This window comes from Balearica regulorum, chromosome 13, assembly GCF_011004875.1.
Source record: "Balearica regulorum gibbericeps isolate bBalReg1 chromosome 13, bBalReg1.pri, whole genome shotgun sequence".
NCBI lineage: Eukaryota > Metazoa > Chordata > Aves > Gruiformes > Gruidae > Balearica > Balearica regulorum.
This window is the reverse complement of record NC_046196.1, coordinates 4,369,227-4,385,403: the sequence shown is the minus strand read 5'-3', so window position 1 is coordinate 4,385,403 and position 16,177 is coordinate 4,369,227.

Below are 16,177 nucleotides of genomic sequence, written 5' to 3'. Positions count from 1 at the left end.
ATGACTGTATAATGCAATCTCCTTTTTATTAAGGGAGATTATTTTCTTCTTTCTTGATTATATTTCCTGGTTATTTCTTTGCCTTTTATTTACTGTTACTATTGTATATTATAAGCATATTGTTTGCTACAGGCCAAGAACATAATTTAAAAACTGCTTTGAACAGCTGTGTGCTTGTTGGCCTAAGTCATATTGTTTTATAAGTCCCAAAGTATATTAAATATGTATAGGTGACAAGAAAAAAGCGTAGCTTGGGCTTGGAAGAGAATACTGGTGGGATGTGTAAATTTTTTAAAGATTATTACAAATATCTTATTGTGATGTAAAGGGTAGATTACCCATAGGTTGGATGCAAGGGTAAGTTAGTTTTTATTATTATTATTTTTAAAAGGGTCCATTCTTTGCTTAGTACACGTGGAATAACATAAGTGGCATTTAATAACAATACAGTAAAATACATGTTTAACTTTCCCCAAGACAAAACAGACAGACTTTCTTTGGTTTGCAGTTATGAGAAGAAATTTAGAAATTAAAAGATTGCAAAGTATAGCAGTAATCTCATCTAGTGCAAACTACAATTGCACTACAATTTACCACCATCAAAAGAATGTAATGTGAGAACTACCTGGAAAGCCAAACTGAGCGGGCTAGAGAAAACTTTCCCATCCGGAATGGAAGCCAAAGAAAAAGAAATCTGTTAGTACCTATACTAAACACTATTGCTGCAGATGAAGACCTCAAATTCTCCTGCTTAAACCGTTGTCCTGCTTTATTGGGGATCTGCTTGCATGAGGCACTGGAACGTTGTCAGTTTTGGAACAACCCACTAGGGCCCTAAGAAGTCATCTAGATCTAGAATTCCAGAGCAAAACTCCTTTGTATTTTTTCAGCCTCCAGCTTCAGCAGCTGAATCCATACTTCACGATGAGGCTTCACTTTTAGCTTAACGACAATGTTTTGAAGTTATATAGCAGCTTTCGTTTCAGGATCTCAGTGTACCATCAAACAGCATTTATGAGTAAGAACAGAATGCTACCCATTTTGCAAAGGAGCCAAAAGAGATTAAACTCTTTCTGAAAAAATCACTCAGCAAATATTAGCCAGAAAGAATTGAGGAAACAAACACCCCCATGCCAACCTGCGCCTGTAAGCCAAAGAACTCAGCAGCCATCATTCCCACGCTTATGCTCCCAAGACTACATTTCACTGCTTAATATGTCCATGGCATGGGAGCTTCTCTTTGCTGGATGAAATGCCCAAGCAGTGATTCTGTATTTATGGTGATTCTGTAAAACTGAACCTCTAAGAATACCATGGGAAGAAAGGTCTTCAATTATTTGCAGCATAATCAAGAATGCCTGTTCTCAAATCTGTTACCTCTGTTGAGCAAGCAGTTGCATATTTTCAAAAACCCAAAAGAGCAGAAAACTAAATATCAACAGATATATTCTCTTCAGATCTAAAGAGATACTGAAAAGACTTTTTAAAACAACATTTTAATGTGTTATTTACCTTTTTTTCTTTTTTTTTTTTCTTTTAAGAGCTCTGAGCGAGCTCTCAAAGGATAAATTATATTCCTGCAAACCCTGTTTTCTTTAACATACATTAAAAAATCTCCTCTGTGTTTTGATGTTTACCAGACTGGGCAAGAGGAAAGCCTAGATCTCAGCAGCATGGTGGAATGGTTTGGGTGTCTAGCAGGAGATAAAGGCCAGTGAGGTGCTGCCTGTGCCGCTGACACAGCACCAAGGACGACGCTCGCCCCTGAGTTCCACTTTAGCCTTTGATGCGGATGAATTGCGTTCTGTGACTGTGTTACTCGGCTGGAGTCAATACAGGAGCGCTTAGAAGGATGGGGCAGTCTGTGGTGTCACTCCGTCCCTCCAACCTTCTGTCCAGGTGAACACAGACTATCTGCACAGACCAGGTCCCAGCAAGTCTGACCTAGACAGTGCAGATTTAAGATTCTCTAAACTCCATTTGCCCACTCTTCATTAATGAGACTCCTCACTCGTCAAATTAATTTGGACCTACAGACCAAAAAGTGAACACTAGGTTATTATTCGTACCATATACACTTACAAATGTGTCTTCTTCTAACGAACTAATGGAGAAAACAGGGTCACAAAGATGTAACTGAGGAAATTTTTTTGTCCTTGGATTTGCTAAATTTGCTCAGATATGACAAAAGAATCTGCCCATCCAGCCTTTTTCTCCAAATCTGTTTTAAGCAGAACCATCTCAGAATGACAGAAAATAATATCATCATTTAACGTAGCACTCATCAAATGCAATCCACTTAGAGCTATGCAATGTTTCACAAGCTTTAAATAGACTGAACATTCATCCTTTATGAATTATATATTACAACCATCTTACAAAAAGGTAAATTGAGACATACAGGGATTAAGACTAACAAGACACTGATTTCTGTGGCTCAGCCAGTCTGCTTTTTGGGGACACAAAGAAAGCACCTCTCTTCTTATGCCAATTTAAGTTGTAGCCTCTGACTGATTTTGCTTTACAATCTGTTTATTAAACTGGACATCTACTACTGGTTATGGTGATTGCTCAGAAAATAATGGGAACTGCTGAAGTTAATCCAGGAAGGAAGTGGGAGACTTGAGACCTAAATCTTAGTTTCCACTTCTAACTACAAAACTGATCTGGCTCCTAAAATAATATTACAAAACGGTTTGGAAGGCCCTCTGAACTTAAAATAAAATAGATACGCCAAGGAGAAAAATTAATACACTTAAATTTAATATGGCAACAACAAATAAAACAAGACAATTTGTTACATACTACGGATTCTGAAGGAAAACATTACACCCGTTATTTCTTATTATTGCTCCAGGAAAGAAATTCACAGTGAAGGCAAAAAATGAAGTTAGCAATGATTTTTCACTCATGAACCTTTCTCCAGGGATGATGTATAAAGGAAAAAAAATCTTGCTTGGAAGAAGAGAGAAAGCAAGGATTATCTGTGTTCATGTATTTAGCAAGACACTTGCATCCACACTTACACCGCTCTAGAAAACCATTAAACAGCACTTTTACATTTTAATTTTGTCCTAATATATGAAAGAACTGTTTAGTCAAGTAGTAGTAAATTAATGTAAGCATTATGGCAACAAGAGAGTATCCAGTATGCGGCAAACTCTTTCCAGAGTTCGGCTAAACTTCTGCCATTTGGGAGCCAGGTATTCATATCTGGGTTAATTACTGGAGTGATTGCGCGCGCTCTGCGCGTGACTACCTCTTCGCAGGAGTTTATTGTTCCCGTGCACAGTTTAAGTAAAATATCCATGCAACCTGATTCTGTGTTGCTTATATCTTATCTGGGGAAAGCTGAACCCCAAGGCTCTCTAAATATCTGCTGGTTCACAGAGGACCAATAACACTAACAGAGATTATTTGTATAAAAATGTATGTAGAATAGGCTGAGGTCTCAAAGAAAAGTGAGCAGATGGGAAGACAGACAGCAATGAAGAGGTGTGCCGTAATAAGGATATGAGACGTTTTCAAACACGGAGTGGTAGGGAGGGAGTGCAATTAGAAAAGGTTACAAAGTGTTGATTTGAAAAGTAGTTCAGAAATATCATAGGCTGGGAAGTCAAGAATGATGACAGGAGGCAGTAGATCAAAGGTAATATTACATGAAGCAAAGCATCAAACATCATAAAAAGCAGTAGGTACTGAAATGCAAATAATAGTAGAGGAAAGGCTAGTGGAAATACAGGAAGGAAGGGACATGTGGAGTGAGCACACTATGCAGAGAGCAGAGGAGCTAAAAACCCAGCAGAAGCCAGTGCGAAATGAGGCTGCCATTTAATAAGTTTGCACCAGCTGTTCAGTGGAGGATGGAGGGATTATGTTTGTTATTTTATAAGCCCAATTGCCAAATCAAACGTTAGAATCTTTGGGTATGTTTGTCTACTGCAAACAAGGATGATAGTAAATCTCTTGCAGAGGCATTGAAATGAAGCAAAACTGTATTTTCTGGCTCTGAAGGTGGGTTAAGAAGGCATGGAGCAGAAGCCTTAGTGCCTACCAGGCCAGAACCCTCCCAGTTTGCCAGCAGCTATACCAGGGTGCCCAGTGTCAGCATACGTCCAGGTTTTGCAAAGGATGTGCAAACAAGCTCGAGCTCTTGGCCCAGTGGTGCTGGCTGAGCAGGAGACCTCACAGAGCCCTGGGTAAGGCACTCATCCGGACACACTGGCTCTGGCTTCCTCGCTTGTCCCATCTGCTCAGCAATCCTTTGCAGAGGTAAGAGACTGGCAAACATGGATTGCCCCTGTTATAACCGGGCTTGCTCTGATCTGAAACCGTTTAAACACATGGGTCCAGACTTTTACCTAAGTTAGCTCAGCAACAAAGCTTATGAGCTTCAACCAACCATTTCATTAATACACCTGTACAGTTTCCAAAAGGGAGCTAGCTCACATCTGCCCAGCTTGGAGCAGAGACGATGGAGGCTGGATTCATCAGATATAATTTGATACAATGTTGATACAACCTGTAGTCCTAATTCATCAGGGTACATCAGTAATTAAGTCAAAGAAATGGGACCACTCATAGGCTTAAGGCTCGGCACACACTCACTTATAAAATGAAGACTCTGAAAGATCCCAGGGCAGAGTGTTTAGTCTCACCTAGACCTCCTTCAGCGGTTTGTTTGGGAACTATCTCGTGTTGAATTATTGATCATATAAATAAATAGAGACGGAGAGAACTGACATACTTCCAAAGTGAAAACAAAGAATAGAAAGGAAGGAAATGGTAAAGTGTAGAAAAGCTGAGGTATGAAGCATAGACTTTACCTATATTAAAGGATATTCGTGTTATTCTATGTCAGAATAACAACATTATGCCTTCTGGCTCTTGTTAATACTTTGGTTAAATCCCTTAAGTAGATTAGAAAGAATTACAGACGCTACTGGATGAACAAACCCTACAAACAGGTAGAGTGCATGTTCTAGTATATATAGCTACCAACAAAGTACTGTCGTAGTACAGAAATAAGTGGAGAAGCAGACTGACTTGGATTCATGAGGGGGAAGTTAGTAAGAAAAATGAAGGTTTGGAATTTTAAGCTTTACATGTTCCCCTCTGATGATTTCCATGGTCAGCAGCTCCCTCTCCCTTTGGACAAATTTCAAGATAAATTCCTTGTCTTATAAAAGAGTAACCCCAAGACACTTTAGGAAGGATTGCAAAAGCAATCTTCATGCTGCTTTATTTCATATCTTCATGTGTCTTAATGTGGTTTTGACACTTACTGAGTTATATCCTAAGCTACAAAAGTCCCAATGAATTAAAAAGTTAGTGTTAATTCCTCTAAAGGTTCCTCCGATTTTCACTCTACAGCTGGTATTTTTACACACTAAACATACTACATTCTTCCACACACCTCTGTTCGTAAGTAAGGCTTCAAAATACAACCCAGCTCACTCCTGTAACAATCTGCAATAAACATACAAAACCTGAATGTGTACTCGTGTCCTCTCCAGAATCTCAGAGATGTGGATGGGTTTACCATAAAGCATTAAATGGGTTTTTTTGTTAGCATTCGATAGATATGTTTTGTTGGTACCTCCAGACATTTTTCATTTTCTGCCTCAAGCAGTATTTATCAGACCTCATCATGCTTCTCTAATTGGATTGTTTGCCCATTGGAAATGCACAGCAACATTGTATTCAGAGAACAACACATCCAGACAAAACAATACCTTGTTTAAAAATACATAAGCGCATTTCTTGTTTGAGCACGGAAAAAATAACATTTCAAATTCCTCAAGAAAAACTTCAAGGACATCAGAAGATCCAGGGCAGACGAATAGTGACCCAGCAGAAGGGAGACCTGTGCTAAGTTTCACTTTAATCCAGTTTTCTCCCTCAATCACCTTTTGCTTACTCCCTTCATCGATAACTTTGTTCTTATTTTGAAATGTTCCTGAGACCCCTTTGCTATACCCTGAAGTTTCAGTGCTCTCCAAGAAGCACAAAACCACCTGAAGGCCAAGGCACCCAACACAACTGAAAACACACAGACCACAGTCTCGTTATTCAGGAGGGTACATACATCCCATAAAACTGATTAAATATAGTCAATAATTTTCCAGAAGATGAGTCTGCATTACTATTACACAGAAAAGATTTACTGTCTGAAGTATTGTATAAAACAATTAGTAAAGCTAGGTGTAAGCTTGGCAATGCAGTGTTTTATTTGCACAGCAAAATCTGCGCGTATGAGAGAACTGCAAAGGCTGCAAACTCAGGAACGATCTCTAGACATCTTTTCAGGATTTCGAGACAACCTCTTTGAGATTTGGGCTGGAGAACTGCAAGACAAAGGTGAATATTGGTGTGAATGGAGAACAAATGGGAGTATCCGGATGCGAAGGCCCCGCGAGGAGCACGGAGCAGGTCTCCGAGCAGGCGGTGTTGGTGGCACTCGGATGAGCAGCTCACCAGGGCTCCAGGAGGGTTCGAAAAAGGGAAGTTCAAAACCAGCACGTGGTCACCAGTCTAAGACCACCCCAGGAGACATGAGGGGGACTTGACAGCTGGTACCTCCACATAACATTAAAATAATAATAATTTTTTTAAAAAATAAAAATAACTAAATAAAATGTTATTTTATTTTTAATTATGCATCTACTGTATTCTGGCATGGGTATTTGCTACACTGTTGATACAATGTTGCAACAGTATTTCCTACAGAAATGAAAGAAGATCTGGATCAGGACTTTAATCCTATTACTGATTATGACTATTTTCCGATTTACTTGGATTAGTTATTCTGCAGATTTTCCCCTCAAAATGTCTTGATGCCTCTTATTGCTAGAACATGTGTGGCCACTCTAGGACAGCCCGTCACTCACAGCTTATGAAATTTCCTTGCTGTGTACAGACAGACCCTACTGAGGGAAGGTAAATACCATTTTCCCTTTCGTTTTTTCTCCTTAAAAAGGGCAATTCCCTGGAAGTTTGCAGTAATATGCCATAGTTTCATGTGAAGAGCTCAGCTGAGACTGTAATGTAAGTGTCAGTCACTTGATTGACAGCACGTAAGGGAGCGTGATTTTTTCCTTTCTCACCCTGAGGAAATTCTGATGACAAATTTGTTCTTATGATGCTAGAGGTAGTTAGTCCTCACAACCAAAACATTTTGAGGGCAAATCTTGACTCCTCATATAAAGAAAACTAGCAGGATCTAAACTGGAGATTTATCCCTGTAAACCCCAGTAACTTGCCAGGCCATTTTTTCCCTGCAATGATTAGCATGGAGCTGCCATTACCTGCGTTACTCACCAGTTAAAAAAAGTACAAAACTCTTGTCCTGGATTATCTGAGAAAGAAGGTATCTCTTTAAAAAGAAACTATCTTTTTTTTCTTTTCTTCCTTCCCTTTTCTTCAAGAGTATCTGTTAGAATTCTGGAGTTTTGAGAACTGAGATTCACCAAAGCCATGTAAGAAAAAAGTATCTGTCCAAAAAGCATGGCTCTGGCACTGAAGCACAGTTGTGAAAAAAGGCCCTTTGGCAGCGGCTCCTGAGAGCCTGTGGACCGTACTTACTCAATGTACCAGCTGCCCAGCCTGTGAGATGATGCTGGGATCTAGAAACTAAGCCTGACTTCTTTTGCGTCTGGTCAGATGCTCCTAAAAGTGAGCAGACCTGTACAGGTGTGAGTACCTAAGCCAGGTATTGGTAATTCCTCAGTGTGAGGAGCTGAATTACTATAGACTTCAGAAACCCAGGCTGCAAATCAGCCAGAGGAGAGTAGCAAAGACTTGGGGCCAAACAGCAACACAGCTACCCAGGAAGGAATCACTCAGGCAAGGCAAACTTGAATTTGACTCCCCATATGTGATGCTCAGCCTAATTTCAACAGGGTCCTTGTAGACACAGACTATCTCCTTTTGAAGGAAATGAATTTGATCCGTGGGGTCAGGATTTTCAAAGGCTAGTAAGAAGGGCTCGTTCACACAACCTTTTCCTGCTCCAGCAGTGCTGGCTGAAGAGGTTATTAGCTGAACGCCCTACGCCACATGCCGGGATCCTCTTGCTGCAGATTGGTACCCCTTCTGACACCCCATCCAGGAATGTTTTTCTCACAATAAACTGGTTTGGCTCAAATAGTTTAAATGCCAGCGAGGTCTTCAGAGCCCTGAAATATGTTTGTGAATATTCCCGGCAGCCACTGAGCTGGAAGGTCTTAGGGGGAAGTAACTGCCTGAAGTGCAGAGGAGCAAGGTGGGCGGATAGCACCTCGAGAAAAGAGAGTGGGCAGGAGAGTTGTTAGGGAACGTGGCATCCAGCTCCCAGGAAACTTCATTAAGGTTTAAGATAACACTTTTAGGCCTAGTTGAAAATGTCATTCCGACATGACAATCCAGTGTTTCTATTTTCAGTTTTACTGCTCATTTATATGATCCTGAGAGTGTGGGAGAAGCAACATGCAAATAGGAACAATAGGAATTAATCACTCTGTTAAAATAAGTGCATAAAATCCAGACCCTGTTGAAATTAATATCAAAGCAGTTTCACCAAGGGCAGGACTTCACTTACTGGATGTACTCTGGCAGAAAGCCAGTGGCAGTAGATCAGTGTCAGGGTAGCTACAAATGACTGCTCTGGCAGTGATGGAGCACCGGCACTTTCTATTTTTCAGTTTCCTTATTCCCATTAACACATGCAAATGATATGCCTTTCTGTGTCTTTTTTGCTTTAGCAATCTCAGTTAATTCCCTGTTAACACAGATTTTTTTCAGTCATCCTCAGCAGACATTTATTTCATCTTTTTTTTTTCTGTTGAGGTGGAGGGAAGAGAGCGCAACAAGCACTGATGGAGAGAGATTAAGAATGGCAGAGTAACAAAGCACAGGCACGAATACTGAAGCTACCTTATTCTTATATTAAGAACCCGATCAGACTAAAATGTACAGTACAGAAACATTCAAATAGCAGAGGTGTTTGTAAACTCTTGAATACACTTGTCAGGTAATCCTCAGCTGTGTTGCGTTTGTAGATGTGTAACTGCTGCAGAACAATGGCCTTTGCATATGCCACGACTATGTTTTGAACATATTTTTCAGACATATGCCATTCAGTGGTGGTTGTTAAATGCTCCATCCATAAACCATTATGCTCTTCTATATCGAGGTTTCACTGCAACAGGCAGCTGTTTGACAGAGAATAAACTCCTGGGGACAGCAGCAAATCAAATTAAATATATCTCCACAGAGCTATCATAGGGGGTTGCATGGCTTGATAGGCTGCATCAAGAGCAATAAGCACACAAAGGAAGAGCAAACCTGAGATAAATCAAGATAGACCAAATGAACAAGCAGACAGACAAATCACTATTGGCTCCCTGAAAGTCATTAGGAGTTTAGATGTTGATTTCAATAGAGCCAGTATTTCAGCTGTCTGTCTGTGGGCAGGAAGTTTCTAATCCTATAAAAGTCAGAGAGATTATCTAATTATTGCTCTTTTCTCACTCACTTTTATAAGCTCGGTCATGGGAAATGATACTCGCTGATATGCCAATAAATAAGCTCACTGAGGACAAAAAAAGAAGTGGAAATGCTAACAGTTAAGACTCGGTTCATTCTCTTTTCAAATACATATTTTCCTCATGTAAACCTGTAACCACCGTAGAGTTTAGTAGGGGCTAAAGAAAGAAAATGGCTTCATTACTTCAAGGAACAGACCCAGACATGTATTCATCTCAAACATTGGGCTATTCTCATGAAGAACTTTTCTACAAACAAGACAATATGAATGTTTCCTTTCCTCCCATTTTTGTATTATGCATGCATCAAAGCCTATTAAATACATACTGGTAGTATATACGTACCCTACATTAGGGAGGGAGGAGAAACAGCAAGAGAAGTGCCAACATAGCAAATAAATTCCTGTTAATAAAACCTCTTCCATTAACAATGGCCTAAGCGTAGAAGCGTGCACTTCGGGGAAGCACAAAGTGCTCACGTGATATCTCTCTTCAATATATTTTATATCAAAACCTGCTCTTTCGATATTCCCTTTCTCAGCCACTTGTTTCAGCCTGAATATACTCAAATCTTCAGAATCATTTCCTTCTGGAAAAGAAATGATAAATCTATGTAGAAGTGAGAACAACCTTCTTCTGTTTTAAAAGCGTTCACTCCTACATCATTCACTCTATTAATGTTTTTTCTCACCTGACATTTCACAGGCTCCTGATCAAACTGTGTAACTGGGGTCTCCAACAATACCCTCTTTTGTTTTTACGATTTTTCTGAGTAATCTTATCTTAGTCAGATGCACAATGGAAAACTGAGAAATACACTCTGATGTGCAGAATAATTTCTAATAATCAAATATAATTTTTCATGAATTTGTCAAGTGTCCGTCCACAGGCTGACTGGGAAAAAGTGGGATGGAAACAGTGGGCAGAAGTGCCTTATTAGGCTAGCCCAGTATTATTTTAAAAATACCATACATTTATTTGCCTGTGTCCAAGCCAAATTAGACCATTCAGCTTGAAAGTTCCTGTGCAACACTTATAGTCGTGTAAGTGTTTGTCGGTAAATTTTTTCAGCAAGGAGAAAAGCCCTAGATATTTCTTTCAGAACAAAGTTATGAGGAACAGGTTCCATTTTGCTCAAGTGTATATTACCACTAATTCAACGAGATGCTTTAGCACCTTCCCCAACCCCCAGTGCTCTGGTGATGAAACTGGGAGATCACCTTGTTCCTGTGAAAGGCGGACAAATCTCTTCTGATTTTAAGCCTTGAAAATCTTTGCTTGCGCAGGCTCAGGGGAAAAATAATCAGACAGCTAAATTCTCCGAAGCATTTAGCTGCACCCAGCAAGCTCCATTGCTTCGGATTGCAGGGTCTGAGCAAGAATTGTCCCTACAGCTGTGTCCCTGGCACCCAGAGCAGGGTGCAGCACCGGGCATTTCCACTGCAAGCGAGCAATCCGTCTCCTGCAGCGCCAGCTCTGCTGCTGGTCACCGAAAGAAAAAAGGAGAGGGAGCCTACCCAAAGCAAGCAGGGAGGAGAGCAATGCTGTAAGGGGGTCAAGGAGCAGCTGAGAAGCAGAGAGCTGATGTCCACCCACAAAGCTGAATTTTGCTGGGGCCTCTTCCCATGTCTTCTCTAAGGTTCTGAAGAATCCAGGCTTTCACAGGCACAGTAGGATTCCTCCCCCCCCCCCCCCCCCGCCATTGTTTTTGAGCGTCAAGCAAGAGACAGCCGAGTCCCAATTCATAAAGGTGTCAGGCAGAGCAGACTGCAGTCAACAAACAGAAACTCCACTTTGCACAAATCATGTGCTACAAAAGTAGTAGCTACAATCAAGTTGCAGTCATCTCGTGTTGGGCGCTCAGAACTAGTCGGATCCTTCTGTCAGGCACAGCTCTGTAGCAGTTACCCTGCTTCTACCGCAGCGAAGCTAACAACCCCGCCAAGCACGGCGGTGACACCATCTCATGACAAAATCTGCAACTGTCATGTTAAAGAAAGGCTCGACTAGTGTGCCATAAATAAAGCATAGAGCTTCAGATTTTGAGTACGAGATCAAAGATGTGTGGTGTAGTATATATTTCAAACACAGAACTATCTGAAATTTGGTTAGAACTCAAAAGATGATTATTCAAAAATACAGTTAAAACTTTATCCTTACCCTAAAGCCATCCTCTTAACTTTAACACAACTCCATTTGAGAGCTTTACTTGCAGAAAGTATATGAACTTTCAAGGCCATCTTGTCACAAGAGTATTCTTTGAAAAACACCACATTTATGTAAAAAAATTAAGCAAACATATCTTAAATATTTAAACTGCATTTTCAATACTGTTCTGGAACGCAAAGTCTAAGTATATTCTTAGATACAGACTGTAGTAACTTAACAATTTTTTCACTATTTATAGTTCTTGCATCATTTCTTTTTTTTGTAATTAAGCAGAAACCACCTAGATCATTTTAATTCTCATTCTTTCCCTTTCTCCACCACTCCCCCCCCAACACTCCCAAATTCTGACTCTGGTTAAGATTCACTAAACAATTCAAGCGTAATCCCCAGTAATTGGGTTCATGAGTTGTCTGGTTTAGAAATCACATTTGGGGGAGAACTTCACATATCTGTTTCAGCAAATTAGTTATCTTAATTTTCCTTTTTTTTTTGATTGCCATTTCTTAAAAATGGAACCAGAGTTTATTTCCTCACAATCCTACTGCCCCAATGCCTGCCTAGTTTATGTCTTTCAGCTACTACCTGCAGGTGCAGCCTTTCAGAGATTACAATTGTTAATTCTACCCACAATGAAGAGATGATAAAGTGGAAGAGATGGATATTGATAAATATGCATAATACAAAAATGCAGTATAACCTCCTTCTGTTTTTCAGTAGGTGAGCTACTGCAGTGAGTGAATGCATCCTGCAGGGAGTTACTGCATCTCTAGAAATAGCCACATGAAAAATGAATGCAACTCCACTAAAAAAAAAAAAAAAAAAATTTGTATTTGCACATGTTCATTATAGCCTTGGCAGCATACAGCTCTTAAGTTTGCATTTGTAAAGACTTCGCTGTGACAAATCAATACAACCCAAATCCCACACTTTTTAAGAAAACAAATCTCCCACTGACTTCAACAATGGTAGCACTTAAACCAGATCGGCAGATTCCAGCATTTAGCAAACCAAATTAAAAGGGAACTCCTGAGCCTCACCTTAAGCAGTCTGCACAGACAGCAAGCATCTGGAGTTGATACCAGACTTTAAGGCTTGCTGATAACAAGAGAAAAGTTGGTTAAAATGCCAGAAGCTGTTCTTCCAGACCTGCACCACTGAAGGAATTAAGAGAAGCCCTCAGGAAACTAGCTCAAGCTCGTTCCAGGAGTAGTAGCTAATGAGTAGGCTGGTATTGAATCTAAAGAAGCCAATGAACTGTGACAACTTTAGCAGGGTTTGACATGTGTTGCGCAGACTCCCTCCTACTGCAGGGCTTATCAGGTAGGTAATGGCTTCCAGAACTGCCATAACAAACCACTGTTGGAAACAGTGACTGGAAGACAGAATCCCACGTTAAGCTGTCCTCGGGCTTTCAGCTACAATCTGAGTGTAAGGTTTAATGATTTATCCAGCATGTCAGATTACATATGCATTCTCTAAGTACTTATCAGTCCTGGTACAGATTTATTTTAAGAGCAATGAGTATACATTCATTTATTAGATATAACGTGGCAACAAGTGATTTTTTTCTGAACAGTTTCAGATAGCCTCAATAAACCCCGCAACTTAAGTCTGACTACAAAGTGTCTTGAATCTAACCTACTTACACTACGCTTAGCTCCCTACCTAAAAGCAGCTAGCTTGGATGTGACACATCAAGGCAATCCAGCTCGCCTTTAGTACCCTGTGCACCATGTAGTCGATGCCCTGATGGAAGATTTATGGCAGTTGCCATGTGGAAAAATACCAGTCAACAGACAGTTGACTTGAGTAAGTGCAGGAACAGATCTGAACAGGGTCATGACACAGGACTGCCCTTTAGGTCTGAGTCCTGTTTTGAAGACAGGCACTAAATGGTGACGAACGTCTTTATACCTCCCTGGTTAGCACACCTGCTTGGGAAACATTTGGGCCCTTCACCTCTGAGTGACAGTAATGTAGTATTTTTCTTCCAGCTGATCTTTGCTGTGTGGAAACGAGTGTCTTCAAGACATCTGCTTTTCTATCAAATTTGTTGAAAAAATCAAATGCTTTTGGAAGAAATAAAAAAGACAATAAATGTGATTGATTGTTTATTCCTTATTTTCTAAAGATACCAATACTAAAAATGTGAAAACTGCTCCTGGCATGCTGACTAGAACCCTGGTCTTTCCCTTCCTAAGGGAGTTTCCTTATCAAGAGGTTGACGACTCAGACCTCCACTGCCTTACTCTATCCGGTTTAATAAACCTTTGTGCTCATTTCCACAAGGAGACCACAGGAGGCATGTTTTATAGGTTACGACCGTCAATAACTAAAAGAAACTCCAGTGACATACATGGAAAGTTTGTCTGATTCAAGAAGCACTTACTCCTTTAACAGGACTTTGTGATGGCTCAGCATCTGCAAATAAACTGAGTATCCCCCATACAAGCAATATTTTGGCCTCTCATTACCCATCCAGGGCACATGTTAAAACACAGGTCCTACTCAACTCCATACAACTTGTACAGAGGTCCTATGCCTGTGACAAGAAAAATAGTGTAAGCTGATCATAAAACAAGCATAAGTGACAAAGGAACATCATTTCTATTGATTTGCTTTCAAAAGCGGGATGCAGCTGTGAAACTATGATGCTTTTATAGGCGGCACCTAACAGCACAGCAGCTACGGCTGCCTACTGAGGAAGTGAGCCACTGAAACCAGCCACCAATTTTCTTTTAGACACTTGGCAACAGAAGGTGACAGAAGCGTCCTGAAATAGCCAGGGATCTGGGTTGAAGGGCCAGGGTTGTTGGCAAAGTCTACTGGCAAAACCTGTGCTCTTAACAAGGCAATCATATTACTTTGTCGTGGAGGGGTTTGCAGCAGGAGTTGCATCAGGTGTGTTTCTATGAGGAAGGAATGGCACCGTAACTTACGAGTATTTTGTTTGCTACTGACTGTGCCGAGTAGGGCAGCTGAGAAAATAAATGATGCAAAAATGCAAAGTAGCCCCTGACCTAAACATGTTGGCACGCCTCCTGCCAATGATACAAGGGCTGAAATAAACTTCCTGAAAAAATAGCTGAAATTTCAGCGTCCTTAAAGGCCAGGCAGTTATCTGTCCTTTAACATTACAGGCATGCTCTTCAGAAATGGCAGAACAATTTTTACACACTGAGAGGGAGAAAAAGAAACTGGCCTTCTGAGTTGTGGAGACTCACTTTGATAGACCAAGATCCCTCTCCAGTGACACAGTTATTGCCCTAGCAAGTAGTACAGATGGTGAATATTTATTTGTTTCTCTTCAGCATTGTTCATGCTAAAATCACTCCTTCATAGCAAGTTGAAAAATCCAAGCATGCTAGACACTTAAGAGTCAATGACCAATGAAAAAAAAAACTAATAGCACTTAACAGCTGATGACTTTTATGAGCAAAGACTGTCCCACCTTCATCTTCAAATGATCCTTTTGCACTTCAGTTTGTGCTGTGATTCTGATACAGAACTCACTGTAGGAATTTTTTGGCCTCACATTGCCAACTTACCAATATAACAGATGAAGTGACCTCAGAAAGTAAAACACAACCAATAACCAAAACTGTTAACAACTGTTGAAAAGGAAATAACTGCAGGTGCTAGAGTTCTGACGGAGAACAGATGTCATCTAACAAATGTACCCATCCGTAATAGCTCCAGTAAGATGTTGCTCCATTTTTGCCTATAACCGGCTTCTCAGCCCCACATCTCAGACACCTTAGAACAGCTCCTGTGAATCTGACTAAATTAAATTGGCTGCTAAGGCAGGAGTGACCGGTAATTCAGTGTCTAGAGAAACGTGGCATATGCATGAGGTGAGGTAGAAGGGGTAGACCCATTCATGACATGCCAACTGAACTGCACTGGTAAGCAGCTGAGCAATCAGTCCTGGCACCACAGGGTAGAGACAGGTTTGAATTTGAGAAAAACTCATATGGCTGGTTTGACATGCCCAAATGCCAATATCTATCATCCTGATTTTAAGATTGGTAGGTAGAAAAAACCCCAACAGATATGCCTGCTTCCCTTAAGCTGCGGGCTGATCTATGGTTCTGTAGTGTCTGTATTAGATATAGGAAGCCAGAGGTCTAGGGAAATAACTGAAGCGTGAACGAAATGTTAGCAGCTTTGCTTTTTCTTCCTTATAATCTACTATCACTTCATGTCACTGAACCAATTCTCATACATTTCTTTGGGGGTCCAAGTGGAAAAAACTCATTATCCTTCAAGTCCAGCTGTTAAGAATATAGGATTATGTCGTATTTCCATCTGCAATAGAGCAGGAGTGTTAGCTCTTTTTGAAGTACGGCCAGGTGGATGCACATTTAATTGCCCTCATAGCTCCTCCTGTTTCAAAATAAAAACATCTTTCAAAGTCATTGCATTTCCAGAACTCTTTCATTTGAAGTAAGTGACCTGGTTTCCTCAAACCTGAAGAGCTTAAC